The sequence below is a fragment of the Thunnus maccoyii genome, chromosome 14, assembly GCF_910596095.1.
Source record: "Thunnus maccoyii chromosome 14, fThuMac1.1, whole genome shotgun sequence".
NCBI classification, from domain to species: domain Eukaryota; kingdom Metazoa; phylum Chordata; class Actinopteri; order Scombriformes; family Scombridae; genus Thunnus; species Thunnus maccoyii.
In genome coordinates this window covers 16394749-16412037 of record NC_056546.1, presented here as the reverse complement: position 1 = coordinate 16412037, position 17289 = coordinate 16394749, and positions in this window count along the sequence as shown.

Sequence of the window (17289 nt, the reverse complement as noted above, 5' to 3'; positions counted from 1 at the left end):
TGCTCGTTACTGTCGGTGTGTGCAGCAGCGCCCCCCGGCGGAGCAAAGAGTCACTGCATGCATGTTTGACAGGCCTGCAGCCGGAGAGCCACAGGTGGCTGAATCCCCCTTTAGCTGCTTCAGTTTCACGGTCCTGACACACTGCATTGCTTTCTGACACACTTGAACAGACGGAGCCATCGTAAATGTTATTACTAACACCTGTGCTTTTCCTACTATGACAAGTCAAAAGATTTGCTGTGAGAAAAAGGCCATTAAAGATGGGTTTGAATGCCTCTAAACAGTCCCTCCTGGATTTCACTGAGTTTGTGTGTGTGTGTGTGTGTGTGTGTGTGTGTGTGTGTGTGTGTGTGTGTGTGTGTGTGTGTGTGTGTCTGTGTGTGTGTGTGTGTGATTATTGGAGCCAAAAATGCCTGAAATTGCAGCAGCTTTTCTCAAAAATGTATGTTTTATGTGCTCTTTTTACATGGTAAAATTGCAAGAATTGGGAAAATTGCAAGCAAAGGAAACCAATGCAATTTTTTTTTAAAACTTCTACCAACGAAGAGTCATATGTAATCACTTCCTTCGATAAAAAAGCATACTGCATATCACAGAAACAAGTATATTTCAATTCTCCTGGAGTTCCATTTATAAGACTTTATTAAATAAACTTTCACCTCAGCGTTAGCATCTACTGAAATCAGTGAATTAAACATTATCAAACACACAAAATGCAACAATCGGTCAAAATCACAAGTAGTCTGTTGCTTTGGCCATTTCATGCAGAAAAGTTGTGGTAATTTAGCAAAATCCACAAGCTCTCACAAAATATTTGGGAGATATCTTGAATTTCCCAAAAAATTTCCTATCATAGAGGACTAAAGAAACCAGAAAATATTCACATTTAAGAAGCCAGTATGTTTTTCTTAAAAATGGCTCAAAACATGAGTCAGTTATCAATATAGTTGGTGATTTATTATGATGTATGTATTGACATTTTTCATGGCAGACATCTTTAATTATCATTGCGTGAAGCACAGGTGTAATTAATAACATGCATAATGAGTGCATTCAATTTAGATGAGTGTGTTTCAGGACACTGGTATTGTGTATACTGACTCACTGACATGGCTTCATTAATGTTATTCATTACATTATTGATTAAAAAAACTCAAATTCAAATGTCAAAATGCTCATTAAGTAAGATCATTATGAAGACATACAATTAATGAGGTGAGATATTAAGAGTTATACTGAGCATTGAAGTGCATTCAATCACACTGTATTTATAACACCTTTAAAGAAATGGCATGTTACCTTTTACTCAGCTAATATAATGTATACAGGTCAGTGAGTTTTTACTGATTATAAAGTCAAAAATTATGCCAATTAGCAATAGAGCTCACACATCACATATATTTTCTCCTGGAAAATTTATGTGATTTGCTTTGCTTTTGCTTTGCTAGTTAAAATTTGCTATTCAAATAACCTCAGCCTCAACATTAACATTTATCCCCATGTAGCCTCCCTTTCATTAGGATAGATGGAGGTTTCCAGGGGTGGATATAGCCTACTATAAAAAGAATCAAACTGGCTCAGATTCCTTTTTGTTTTTATTCTTCTTCTTATTATTATTATTCTTATTCTTTTTCATTGAAAATACATTAAAAAAATAAAACAAGAATAAACATTTTATGTCATTTTTGGTGCGCTGGCTTAAAGACTTCAGGTGCAAACTAATAAAACATGGAGAAAAAATTAAAGGAAATTACATGGCATTACATAGACTTAGACATATAGAACATCACTGTTATATGTTTTAAAAAGAACAATCCCAATAGTATTAATAGAAATACAAACATTGAAGCAACTCAACAAAAATATGAAGTTTAAAAAAGGAAAAAAACAAACAAACAAACAAAATAAATAAAAAAAATATAGTGCAAACCTCCCCCATGTGCTCATCAATAACCTCAGCTCATTTTGAAAACCAAACTCCATTCCAGGAATAACACAAACACATTTTAGTATTCATTAAACTTCAGACAGATTTGCAGGCTCCCTCATGAATTCTACTTCCCCAATTTAAAATCAGGGACTCCAGAGAGAGCCGAGCAGCGGCGGCGGGGGGGGGGAGGACAGAGGAGTGTCAAAGGCGGGAGAGGAGACAGAGAGACAAGAGATGGGTCCACAGGGGGAAACTGACACCCAAAGATGAATCATCATGCACTGAAAATGAATTGGCCATTTAGCTCCATGTGCCTGTCGAGTGGGGAGGTTGTTTGTATCTCTATGTGCGCTCTCTAACTGTATGCATGTGTGTGTGTATGTGTGTGTGTGTGTGTGTGTCATGCCAGCGCTGGAGGAGACAGTAGCATTTGCCCTGTGAAGAGGCCGTGAAGATTGGTGTGAAGTGAGAAGCCAGTTCAGATCTGCGTAGCAGCACTGTGCATGTCACATTGGATCTGATGGCGCTGAGTTAAAGGGGAAACAGCGTGGCCGTCACATTTAACAGCCCCTCTGTTCTGCTGATGATGAGTGAGGGACGAGTTCAGCAGTCCTCTCAGTCCACCAGGACAAGCCAGAGGTATCGACCTCTGGTGTTGCACACCACAAGGTCACCTCCACGGCATGAGAGCCCAAAGTCATATAAAATTAAACTGGCGTATGCAGCGCTGGGAAGTAACTAAGCAGATTTACTTAAGTATAATTGAGCATTTACATTTGATGCAACTTTATACTTACTACCACACTACATTTTAGAGGGAAATATTATACTTTTTACTCCACTACATTTTAGATATAGTATATAGTTACTGGTTACTTTGCAGATTAAGGTTTACATACAGAACTATGATCAGCCTCTAAAATATGATGATTTGTTCCAGACTGACATACCCAAACAATGTAAATTAGTAAAAAAGTAGCTCCTCCTCAACCAACTGCAACAGTAAAATGCTGCTTATACTTTAGAGCACCTGTAAGGTAGGTATGTTTTTCTGATAATATTTCTACAGACAGACGACAAATTAAAGGAAAAACCAACATTAAGTGTCTTCATAAGGTGTTGGGTCACCATGTACCACCAGAACAGCTTCAGTGCACCTTGGCATTGATTCTCTGAACTCTACAGAAGGGATGAACATCATTCTTCCAAAAGATATTCCCTCATTTGGTGTTTTGATGATGGTGGTAGAGGACATTGTCTAACACATCAGTCCAAAATGCCCCATAAGTGTTCAACTGGGTTGAGATCTGGTGACTGCGAAGGCCATAGCATATGATTCACATCATTTTCATACTCATCAAACCATTCAGTGATCCTTCGTGCCCAGTGAATTGGGGCATTGTCATCCTGGAAGAGACCACTCCCATTAGGATAGAAATGTTTCATCATAGGATAAAGGTGATCACTCAGAACAACTTTGTATTGATTTGCAGTGACCCTTCCTTCTAAGGGGACAATGGACCCAAACCATGCCAGCAAAATGCCCCCCAAAGCATAACAGAGCCACCAGATCCCCTCACTGTAGGGGTCAAACATTCAGGCCTGTACTGGTTTTTCCTTTAATTTGTCACCCGTCTGTATGTTTTTACTGAAGTAGAGTTTTGACTGCAGGACTTTTAACAGTTAATTTTCCATTCCATTCTTGATACTTTTCCTCAAAGAAAAAGGTTTTAAGTCTCACACTGTTGCTTTTGATAACAAAAAAACTAATTAATGCTCAAGTAGGCCAAGATATTAAAAACATCAGAGCTTTGAAATGTTCTCAACATATTCCACCAAAATTGGTAAAAACTACATGATGTTATAGTGCAAAATAACACAGCAATCATCCACATACGCTATAACCGCATTAAGTGATTATGGCCTTATTTATAAACCTAATTCTGCACTGAGAAGTCGTATTTAGCAACTTTAAATGACAGATTATAATATTTGAGTCAGAAGTTAAAGTAAACAAGCAGAGAGATAAATGCACATCTACATGTTGTATTATAGGCTTAGCAGTCAACAGTGCAAGAGTGGGAAATTATGATGCAATTATGTGAAAGCTCACGGCTGTCAATCATACCTCTGACAGTGAAACGAGTTGGAGTTTGGGGGAAAGACAGAAAGATGGAGAGAAGCTGATCAAAGAGATATAACGGAAGAAGGTAGAGGGATGAGGGGCAGAGAGGAGAGGATAGGAGAGCCTCGGTTGTTGTGCTGACTATTCAGATATGTACAGTGGAAAGTAATAGAATGTGAGGGTCTGCAATGAGGCAATGAGCCCTGCTGTAATGCAATCGCATGCCGGTGAAGGGAAACCGCTGGCTCTGCTCTGCTGGTGTCATTGATCGGGAGACACACACAAACACTGACTGACAGGCTGCAAATCTTTTATTTTTTTGTGGGACAATAAGGTTTCTTTAATTATTGTTTGTTGGGAATCATCTGAAAAACATTGTCTTATAAGAGCCCTTCCCATCTTAACTGTTGATTCAGTTTAATATCCAGCCGTCGCCCTTGTTGTGTTTGTTTTGTCCTGTTCTTTGCTGCCAGCTGCTGTGATTAAAGGATAAACATAGATGTGAACGAATAGCTCCTGGGAGAGATCTAATGAGGAAAAAATTTAAGTATTCATGTTTGCTTGAAGACCTGTGGTGATGCGTGCCGCTCGTCCATCATTTGACGACATCAGAGCTACCACACAGATGGGGGATACATTGAGAGTTTCCTGCTCGCCCCACAAAACTTCCTATAAACCCCGGAGATTTAATTAATCTTCATCTCCTGCCTGCTGGTTTGTACTGTGTCCCCTTTTTTTCTCACTGCAGCATCACCTCTTCATCTTTGAAATGAAACCTCATGTGGAAAAAAAACTCCCAGTTGAGTGACGTTGACACGGGGTGCGTTTGTGTTTAAAAAAAAAGAAAAAAAGAACCAGCCTGCGTGCACGCATGAGCAAACTGGTGGATTCACATCACTAACGTTGTGAACATGAGCCATGAGTGTGAAGCAGTCATTGAAACTCACTTCTCTGGCAGAATTATAATCCTGGATCCGATTCAAAAAGCGCAAGGACTTTGTGTGCTCAGAAGGGGAGAGAGACTAAACCTGTGAGGAAGTTATTGGTTGTTGATAACATAAATAGCACCTGTCATCTGTGTGCAAGGGTTTAGTCACAACATTAATATGCATGTAGCTCTCAGGGGCCTCACTGCTTCCCACCACATTAACTATGAGGACAAGCACGGAACGAGAGAACAGGATGAGCAAAGTCAGAGAGAGGAAACCACCTGTGATTTACGTTAAACCAGTGGCTTCTTCCCCTGCATCCGTCGTCTCTCTATCCTCTCGGCCTGTCGTTGCCGTCTCCAGCGTGGAACCAGACTGAATAATTGAACAGCGAACAGAAGATTCATGAAAAGCTTTGGCTGCCAGAGCGCTCCGGGGGCCCGATGCTCAACACAAATCTCCAGAAACTGTGAGAGAAAGCAACAAACTCATCCATATTTACTGCCTCATCACGTCGCTGCACGCTCAGGGAAGGATGAAGGCCGTGAGTCTCCATGCCTGTGTGACTGTACAGGTGATCAGAATTGAAAAATAAAGCTGTAGTGGAAGTGATATTTTAAATGCCAAACTAAAACGGCTCAATTGATACTAGCAGTGGGCCACTGCCTTTAATTGCCTTTAAATACCTTTAATTTCTGAGTTAGATATGCAAAGTTAGAGCAGGGAGAGTGTGTACGTGCATGAGAGAGACAGAATGAGGCAAAGACAGAAGCAGTGATAGCAACAGAGACAGTGAGCGATATGGTATGATCTCTGTCTATTTCTGTGAACTCTTCTGTTAACCTGTCATATCAACTCCTCGACTTATCGCAATGAAAAGAACAGGACCCGTACTCGCTTAAGAATGGTTGAAAGGGTCAATTTAAGAGTATAAAAGTTCTTTTCAAAAATGAAGAACAAAAAAAATCTGAAGTCTGTTTTCAAAGAATTTCTTTGACCTGTAAATTTGCACTGGTGGCCAATTGAAAGACTGATGGACTGTGTTTGAAAATGAAGGGGTCAGTATTGTAGAACTACATCTTTTTTTTTCAGGGCTGAGTGCGGAACAGTTTTGTACCAAAGGCTAATGTGATCATACCTTTCTATCAGCTCATGTGAGCACATGATTAATCATACGTTATGATACAATGATAAGCATATCAGACACAAGGATTTAACCTTGCTTTGTGCCATTGTTCATCCCTTTAAAACATCTTAAATAATGTCGTAATGAGAGAAAACTGATTGAAATGGAAACCATAAAAAAAGGCAGCTTGATCTTGGAGAAAAGTTTACTGCTGGTAGAGGGAGGTACATCATCAGGGAAACATATTACAGGGAATCCATTACAACATTTACGAGTGCAGACAAAAAGGTGCATGGAAAAAGATTGCAAACAAAATCAATACCAGCTTTATTTTTGTCATTTGCAGCTCTGAGAGATGCTAAAAAAACTGTGATTATGAGAGACTGAAGAAATGAGTTGGAGAAAAGGGGTAAAAAAATAAAAGACAAGGAAGGGACAGCACAAGGAGAGAAAAAGAGGGTGAAAATCTTGCCACCCATTTGCTGATATATTTGTCTCTTCCCCTCCTTCAATGTCTCTCTCTCCACCCGTCTGTCTGTACCCCCTCTCTCCTCTGCACAGAACCCTATGATCAAAGTTCGACCCCCTGAGTCTAATCCACAGACACACAGGCCTGCGATCAGCCACACACCCACACATACACACACACACAGCATGAAAACCAGATCAACACTCTGAGCTTCAGCCGGTTTTCTTCTGAAGATTCACAGGGTTTAATGAACCACAGTCGGAACACTAAATCACTCTCGCACACACATATGCACATACATTAATGTGTGGTACAGCTGTATCTTTCAGTGTAATTAGAGGAGATGTGGCGCGCAATGGCACAGTAAAAATTAAGGTGTCATGACAGAGATTTAAGAGAAGCAGAGAGAGAGAAGTGGGAGTGGTGACAGTCATTTGATATCCTGGCTTTGAATCTGCAAGTATAAAGCCCCTCAAACACACATTACTACTACTTATAAAACCAGCTCCCTGCCAAGGTGAAAGCTTTTTTTTTTTTTATAAAGGTGCTTGTAAATATTTTTCAGTTCACGACATGATTGATAAATCCTTAAAAGATCACATTGTCTGTGTTTATGTGTGTTTTCATATAGTGAAAGTGCTCAAAAATGAAATATTGTGTATATTTGAAAAAAAAAAGTTTCTTTAATAGACTCAAGGTTAAAACTCACACAACATTTTAAATTAGAGGAGATTTCAGCTTTTCAGAAAAATGTGTCAAATTGGGGCCCGTTTCACCAAAGTTGCAACAGACATACAGGTGTGATTCACAACAAGAGATAAATTCCTCGCCTATTGATTTTGACACATTTAACTAATCAAACAAAACCTCATACTTGCTGCTGGTGCATGAAGATGTGAGACGACTGCAGGATTCAGAAATATATCTGCAATTTGCAAGTGGCAATCATATGTGAAACGGGTCTTTGCCACCGTTTGCAATCTGTGTGTGAACAGTGCTCTCAAATGACAGAATGTTTTAGTTTTTCCTTGCTACAGTACAGTACTGTATGTGTATATTGTGTGTATATTTTCTCGTATTGTATGCATAATTCTTTCGATTTCACTTTTTTTTTACATAAAACTTTAAAAAATTCAAAGAAATGCACATCTTTATATGTGAGACAGCACTTAATCATTGTGTAGGGTTGAATGAATAATGCACTAAATCAGCCATTCTCAACAGGAAAAATAAAATAGATCTCAAGTGTAGACACAAAAAGAAATGATTACAAATTAATACAAGTCTAATCTTTATTCATTGTAGTAATGACCAATATACTAACAGCTATAATAAGAAGACAGCATGTCTCCCTCCAACCTGATTTAGCTGTAACACCTGAACACCACGTGTCATGATTGACTAATAGTTGAAATGTCCAGCTTCTGCCACTAGTGGTTGAAAGAATAGAATCTTGAGAAAATGTACTATGAATAAAAATCACTACGTCATGCATGGAAAAATACTGTCAGAATATCCACTTTTATATAATTAACAGTATTTAATAACATCTAGTTTGAAACCCATTCAGATTAACACCTTTGAAGCATGAAGGGGCACTTCAAGTTCATCCCACATGGCTGTGGAGGTACTGTACGTGGAACAATAAATGTTGGGAACTGCTGCTTCAAATAATTTATTCATCGTGCGTGGCATGTTGCATGTTGATTGATATTTCAAACATGTAGTGCAGCCAGCATGTTCAGTATTGCTGTGATCAAGGACGCTCCAACAGTGGTTTGACTAAACTGAGTGCTGACTGGCATTGAACCCGGGACATCTGAATTATGCAAGTCTTTCTGATCACAAGGCCGCTGAATCATCCTCACATTCTGTTTGATTATTGTTAATTCTGTGTCAGGCAAAGAGCACAAAGTCATTTCACTTCATGCCATTTTCCTTTATAGTCTTAGTTTTTTTGTTTTTTTGTAGTAAATGGGTGAAAGTCTGCAATTATGAAGTCCCACGTAAATGTGCTATTAACTAATCAATGCAACATGTCATTTCAGTAATTGTGTTCGGCTCATCAGCCGCCTCCTTGTCGCTGCATGAAAGTGGCCATCAGTCACACTGTTGTGTTTTACGAGGCAATTCAACACCATTCAATAACAATCACAAAAGGCTCTTTTTGTAGGTTTGACAGACTGAATTAAAACGTGAATTTCTGAGCGCCTCTGAAATAGGGGACTCTGGTTACTTTTCAGAGGCAAAAGAAATGTTCATTCTGTTTGGAGTGAGGAAGGAACAGTTATTTCTTGAGTTGGTCTGAATACCATAAAGAGCAGTTTTCACAATAATCTTAAATAAATCCTGCAAACCTCTTGAGGGCTAAAGTGAATAGAGATGAGAGAAGCTGATAACTTCTTATAGTGAAAAATCAGCTAACCTTGAAAGCGCTGAGAGATGACATCCTCACCCTCCCACCTCTTCAGTCCTCATCTCACACTATACATCTCCTGCTAATGTCCTGATATCTGAGTCTAATATTGATGCAGTTCACTAAGAGCTACAGAATGATAAAGTATTACTCATAATTAATGCACGGATCCATTAGGGCCATCTTTAAGTGTCATAACACATCATGGCAGGCCAGAGATCTGATGCATTAAATCTATCTGGTCCCACCAAAGGTGAGGCAGGTTGAACTGGGACATGACTCACTGTCTTTTCAACTGATCTTCTAAATGCCAAATCTTTCCTTGGGCTCCCTGCAGATCTAAATCCTGACAAAACCAACCGCTGACGGCAGACTTACTATCAAAGCTGCTTAGTTCATTTCTGGCTCTCGTCTCAGTCATTTATTATACTGACCACTTTTTTTTTTCTCCTCATAGCACATCAAACCGTTCACAACCAATTAAATCGCCTGTAAAATATGTGACATTCTGCCAACCTAGGCCCCACTGTTTAAAAGCCGTTTTTGGCACCCACCACCCACTTGTCTTCTGCACCGCGTCTCAAATAAGTTCTCTCTCTCAAAGTGACAATGCCTGCAGGGAACTATTCAGACATATTTGCATTTGTAGCATTTGAATTAGCCCCTTTGAAGAGAGTAATGCGAATGCAAAGTGATGGGGAAGGAGACGTCTGTAAAGGTTCGCATTTTTTATCTGCCACACACGTTCTTTGTGTCCTCACATCGGATCGGGGAGGGTTAGAGGGCTTCAAGGGTCTTTTTCCATTAGGGATCTCATTCGTTTTAGCCCTCTGTCACATCCTCCCTGGGAGCTACAGACTGACTTCAAAGGTGTTGGTGGAAACGGTCTTAACAGGGTTCTATTCTTGGGCCTACATCCTTTCAAGTGCTGGCTTAGCATGTCATGCAAATAAAACATACTCAACTGTTTTGCTCTTGCTCTAATTTATGAAATTAGTGGTAAGTCTGCGTGTGACAAGCAGAACATTTGTTATTATTAAGCTACCTGCATGGGTGGAACATCTTAATGTCTTTGGACAAAAAAAACACAAACACTTATATAGGGCTATGATTATACACTTCATCACCCCCCGCAAGCTGTCTGGGGAGTGACCATAATAAACTGCAGGGGAACTTCAGGTGGATGGGGATGATGATCTGTCAGAACATCTGTCAATGTATAAATCATTACACAGTCTTCATCTCATATATCCCTGATTTCAAGCCAATTATCTGCTGTAACTGGATAAATGTGCTTTTAGTGTTTTTTGCTGTAAATATTTTCAGTAGGTATCTGTTCTCTGACCTTCTGGCAGGTCCCCCGAGCAAAAGCATTTCAATAGAATCTGGAGCCTTCAGATATTTTCCCCAAATATTTATATCTTTGAACAAAACCTGTGTGCAGGGTAAGTATCTGAAACCCTGTTGATCAGGATGTAAGCAAGCAATTCTGTGAGGTTTGGAGGATGAGAAGTGAGCATAAAAGTCCAGGAACTTGGTTCAGAGCGCTGCTTTTTACTCTGTCTCAAGTTTAATATACATAGCAAAAAGGCCATGAATACAAAACAAAGTAAACTCACTGACACAGAGGGGGCCGCCCAGCCCACAGGCAAAAGAGACAAGAGGCCAAATGAACTAAGCAGTAGCTTTAAATACTGCCTGGTCAAATCCACCTACGTAGCTAATATCTAGGGTACAATTAAAAGACAATTAAAGCCATTAAAAATGATGGTGACATTAACTTTTTTCAATGATGCTTTAAAATGTACAATAACACTACAACATGATATTCAGGCTAGCACTGGTAGGAAACTCTAGGGTTAGGGTTAACCCTAACTAACACAAAAAAACCCATTGCTTCCTCCCTCCCACAGTCCCACTTGGTACAGTCCATGTTACCAACACCTGGTGGAGGAAGTGATGTTCAGGTACGCACGTTCATGAGAGCAACATCCTCAACCAGGGAGCGGATCCCGAAGAAGAAGAAACCAGTGAAACAAATACTTGAATGAAAACACAATGTACTAATCAACTAAAGTGGATCCTAAGTTTAGACAATGAATACATGTTACAAATCAAATATTACACTAAACTAATGAATAAAAGCACTTTCACCTGATTGGTGAGGGAGTGAGTGAAGCTTCCTCACACTGTGGGAGTGGTTTGACTGAAAATTACACAGTTTCTGGCTACTGAGGCTACTGATGTTAGATGTGTTTCCAATGTAATAATGGATCTTTTTCCAACAGAGTTCACGCCAATAATCAGAGCAAGAAAAATGACTGATTATTTCATCATTAAATTCTTTTTCCCATCTCTCTTTAATACATTTTGTGATAAGTCCCCTACACATTGCAATGCCCAGGTGAAGTTTTTAAATGAACCACCAGTATTTTGCTGTACAGTTATTGGCATAATTATAAGTAAGGTGGAGGCACGGCTTATGAAATGTCTTATGAGCAGCAGCATAGCAGAGAATGACCATAATAAACCCCTCAAAACTGCATACAAAGCCTGAAACCAACCCCTGTCCCTTCTCATTTTCTCCTTGTCTTCCCATATTTGTATTTATTTCATTATTATGAATAAAACTAACACATAGGCAAATTCCAGACTTGCCTATGTGTTAGTTTTGTCCCTGTATGCTCTTTCTGTGGCACATCTAAAAGCTGTAGCTCTAGGGTATATTATAGAGGGATTATGAGATGACAATGATGACATTAATCTTCCGTCTTTTTTTCTTCTATTTTTTTTCCTCTCTTTAATGTTTGACCTTGTCTAATGTACTTTGATGTTTAGGCCAGGATGGAGATGTTTAAAGTGCGGGCTGGACATGAATATATATGATGCTATTGGCTCCATGATCCGTCTGATGGTGTATGGGCTGGAAATGGGAAGACTTTAGCAGAGGGGAGAGGGAGGATGAATGAAAAAAATGAAAACCTCTGAGGTACTGCTCTTTATATACTCCATTCTTTTTCAATAAAAAGCAGAAGAAGAAGCAATGAAAATAAGCCATCCCATTATATCACTTGCATCTGCCAGTAAGCCCTTTCAGATTCAACTCAGCACCACTTTTCCCTCTGAAAAAGACCTTTCATCATACCCTCTGAACCACTGCAGAGCTGTTTTTGTTCTCACAAGAGTTTATGTTCAGGTGTATTTGTGTCACTTTGTGGTTTGGTCTGTATGCAAGGATTCACATATGTATGTGTGAGTGTACCTTTGTGTATTTAATGTTACAAAATGTCCCTATAGCTGAGGTTGTGTAGCTGTGACAGACTGAAATTCAAAAAGGTCACTTAACAAACTGCTGTCTTCTGCTCTGTCACATGTTTACCAGATATCATCCACCTTCCTTCCACAAGGGAAAGCAAAGCTTGAGGAAGACACAGCATACAGGGGTTAGCATGTATAAGTATGTTCACCCATGCGTATTACTTCATGCGTGCCAGAAAAAGCACTGAGTCTGCATACATGTATGTGCGCTACGTGACCGAGTCTGCATGCAACTTTGTCCGTTAACTCAAGGTTATTCTGTGTATATTATGTCACTGGCTCAGAGGTCTGTTTTGAACTGAATTATTCAGATGTGCTTTCCCTCTTAGTTCCAACCCAGTGGTACATGTTAATATGAAATTAGTCCCACTTTACCCCGCTGATCTTTATGTGCATATGCTGTTACTACACATCACAATGAACCAGCCCCTGCAACCAGATCTCTGAATAAATCAAAGGTTGCATCATGTCAAGTTGTGTGAGTCAGTGGGATGGCAGCGTTTTCTCCTGGTGCTTTTTGCACTGATTGAGCTGCCGATGCTGCATTGGCAATTGTTGGCAAGTATGTTAATTATTTACAACCTCGTGGTTGAAATTACAGCAAAAACACCAAGACATAGTAGTTTGCATGAAGCTAAAATAGCACACGGGACTTCCTTCCTTCCTGCACTGTACTCTGAACTGCTGTTTTACAATGACCAACTCTATCGGGTTTAATAAAGGCTACAAGGGGGTTGCAGACAAACAAACTGACTGAAATGATAATTTTTTATCTAGCTTGAGCTTAAGGTGCTCAAGTTCAGGCACTATGTGATTTATGGTTTGTTCTGTCATTTTCTAGCCTAAGCAGTGCCATCCCAAACATAAATCATATACGCTGGAACCCTTCCCTTTTTTGTGCTTCCACCATGTCTTTTCCTCTGTTAATTTTGCAACATTATTCCTGTCATTTATATTGATAATGTTAATGATAACTGTTCTTTCCTCCTACCTACTCCAGTTTCTGAAACTTCCTTTTATAGATTTATAATTACATGATTACAAATACTATAAGCACTACTGTTGTTCCAACTATGATACCCAAATTTGATTGGTTTACAGGTGTTCAGTACAGGTTTTACCTTTTATAAAAGTCTCCCCAATGCCAGCAATGCCACAATATTAGTGTAAAATGCACACTATAAACCTGTGCCTAGACAGTTGCATGTGCACACAATATCAAAATAATATTACCAGGAAGATTATGATGCATTTCTTTAAAAACTGAGGCTAGAGATGAAATATTTAATAAAGAATAACCTCCAAAATGTGATCACCAAAGAGAAAATCATCCCTTTCATTTATCAGCCCAGCAGACCTCAAAAAATACAGTAGGTGATGTTGCTCTCAGTTAGTTTTACAGGTGCTCAAAAAGAGTTCTGTTATTTAATATTTAATAATATGCATATTAAACCAGGGAAAATCCAGTCAGCCTCTAAAGGGAACCACTCTTCTATGACCTTAAAACTACAGACAAATTGTGTTACAAGTAGCTGCGCATAATGTCTGGCAATGGTCTCTGTGTGTGTGTGTGTGTGTGTGTGTGCGTGTGTGTGTGTATAATTCTGTATGTAATGTGGGTTCAGAGAAAGGACAAAGAACAAAGGAGCAACACAATCGTCTGACATGTGACCTTACCTATGAAAGTACAACGAGGCTGCTTTTAAAATCCCTTCCTCTCTTGGCCTTGACTCACCCCGAACCCCTGTGAACGGTTCAGGCAGCAGGTGTGGGCAATGCAACGTAATTTTGTGTGATGTGAGGTTGGCCGTACGTGTTTCTCCTCAGCCCAGAACAGCCCTGAAGGCAGCAAAGCATGAAGGCAGACAGAAAGGTCTCAGATGTGGAAAGCAGTTTGACCTTCTGCATACAGATTGGAGGCACCCGGGGTCGGTGTCCATTTTATACCAGAGACAGGTTCAACTTTCATTTTATGACCAGTAAACTTGTACATCAAGTCTTCTCTTCATAGTTTCAAGAAAATAATCCCTCCTCTACATCAATAAGGCAGTTTTCATTTCTGAAAGGTTCGATAAAGAGTTTTTGTACTGGAGTCTCTTTAAAGTGAGTAAACTGAAAAGGTGCTGGCCTCTGCTCAGCAGGACATTCTTGTTAAATCATGTTTGATGTTCTGCGTTCACCTGAAATGGGGGCAGAGAGGCAGTGCCATGCCCTTGTTTAGAGACTGCAGAAACAAGCGAGAGCCTGAGCTGAACAGTACTGAGAATAAGAACAAAGGCACACAATGACACAGAGGAAGGAATAACAATGAGTGCTCTGCCGCAGTGTTGTGTGATTCTACCATGAACAAAGACACAGAGTGTAGCACAGGGGTTGCTTGTGTGTGTGCACGTGTGTCGGTTTGCGTGCGTGTTTGGGATTATTATCAGAGTACGAGGAGCAAGTACTCTATATATCATTTCACTAATTACTGCTCCGTGCTCTAATTACAATGCAGCAGGGACATATTCAACTCTCAGATCCTTGCTTATATATAATCTCTATACAGCTTCTGTTGTCAATCATGTAGAGACACAGAAAGAAAAAAGCTTGTCTCTTCTTCTCCCTATCTTCCTTTTTGAAAATATGCACTGCTCCCTTTGCTCTCCATACAGCTGTCACTTCTCTCTTTCGTCACTAAAATGTCTGGAAAGCAATACCAAAAAAATAAGAATACGTTTCTGTTAAAAGAACATCAGAAAAAAAGTTGTTCTCCATTGATATGGAAGTTATTGGGTTTATTTAGGAGATAGGCAGCCTCTATATTGCTGATTTATGATCACCACAAAATCAGATTTGATCAAGATGCAAAGCAGATGCAAAGTTGATGGTCCGCTGTGGTTTTTAAGAGAGGAATTGTAAACTGGGCAGTCAGCCTCTGGCACATTTTGTCTGTTTTGTTCTGAAGAAGCTGTGCTGAGCAGAGAAATGGGGCTACAGACATTTATCATGGCAAACACAATGAAAGATCACAGGGGTAGGCACAGTAAGAAGCACAACTTATTAATTCATAGTATGTTTCCAGACAGACCAGCACATGGCTGGACAGCAAAAAGTGTATATGTCTCACTAAATTAACAGCCTGTACATCTCACCTCATGTCCCAGCAATAAATAACTGTAAAGGAAAAAGAATCTGCAAATATTTATTTAGTTTACTTTACCTCCTGTTGTTGAACTGAACAATAAGTGCCAGAAATACATGGCGTTTACAAATGTCCGAAAGCATTACACAGAAAAAGCCTCTTTTCTCTGTCATTTTCCATTAACTACAGAATTGGGCTCATAATTTTGGAAGCATAAAGATTTTCATTTATATGCACATAACTTAGAAAACTGCTAAGATGTGCATGTTGCCTAAAAGGCGACATTGTACCACAGAGGAGTCTCAGTTTGCCACCGACTGCTACTGTGTGCAGAACTATAATAGCTACAAGTACACAAGTCAGCATGACTGGATTTCTTTCTGCAAATCTGTCATAATTTAACCTACATTTAGATGCCAGTTTATCTCTATTTCAGATGTGTCAATGCAAGGTTTTCATTTTATTCTACATCTGACCAGGATTATTAGTCCACTATAACCTTTTGAGGCTGAACTAGGGGTCACTAGTTCAGCATGGGGGCTCAAAGAGTGGGCCCTGGTGCCCTTAACTGGCTCTGGTAAGACACTGAATAGGGCTCTTTCGGCTGTATTATTGCTAAATCATCACTCCATATTTTATCTATAGTCATAAGGTTTAAGTACTGACTGAAAGACTGGGATAATTCACCATATATGGGCACCAAAATGAGGTCTTCCTGTGCAATGAGCTTAATTTACAAAACAAGGTGAGAAGCTCAGCACATTGGGGATTACTTCAGAGTCGAGCTGCTGCTTTTCAGCATTCAGGGAGTCAGCTGAGGTTTCAGCACCTTATAAAGCTTTCCAGCAGATGCCTCAATTTCCCAATACACCAGCCAGGCGCCACTGAGGACTTTATCTCCCAGATGACCTTTGAATCTCTTGGCGTCACCCAGGAGGAACTGGAGGAAACTGCTGGGGAAGAGGACATCTAGTGGATACAGGGCAATCCAAGCCTGAAAGTCTAAATTCACACGTAGTCTGGGACATGAAGTCCTTCCGGTGCACACTGGATCTACTTGATTCTAGACTGACCAGACTGAGCAGTAAGAAACTGGATGGAAGGATGGATAAAACGGCACATGGACAAATGTAACATGCTGACAAATACAGAACTTTTAACACTTCAAACAGCTTCTGTGGCTGAAGTGGACTGTTGTTGCACCTGTGTGAAGCTGCCTGAGGGTTTGGACATTTGCATTCCAGATAAAACTTTTACAACTCATTAGCCATCACTACATATTTATGTAAGGTGATAGACCTGGCAGAGGAGTCAAGTTAAACACGAAAAAGCTAAGACCAACAAGATTACCTATTCATCTAATTAAATTAGTCTGCCCCTTTAGCTCGGGATAACATATTCTGAATACTTACAGTTTTCTGTGAGAAAGTGTCTGTGCCATGCATGACAAAAAAGTTACCTTCTGACTCAATGATCTGCTCTTCCAAAACAAAACTTTTAGTGCCATCTAGTGACTGCAAACTGACTTACATGATGGCCTCATAAACAGTCCTGATCATTGGATAGCAGCATTTGTTTCTAATACAGCTCTTCCAGCAGTCCTCTCTTCTCAGAGAATCTACTACATGAGTCGTAACACATGGAATGTGTGGGGTTGTTTTGATGACCAAAACAGCCTTTTCACCCAAAGTTCAATCATTTAAATCCTTAGAGCTGCTGAAAAGGCATGGGTGTGTGTCTCTATCCATCAAAAACTGCTGCTGAAGTGCCCTTGGACAAGGCACTTAATGCTAAACAGCTGTTCAGTACAGGCTGCAGCTCCTGGATGTGAGTATATGTAATCATATGAATA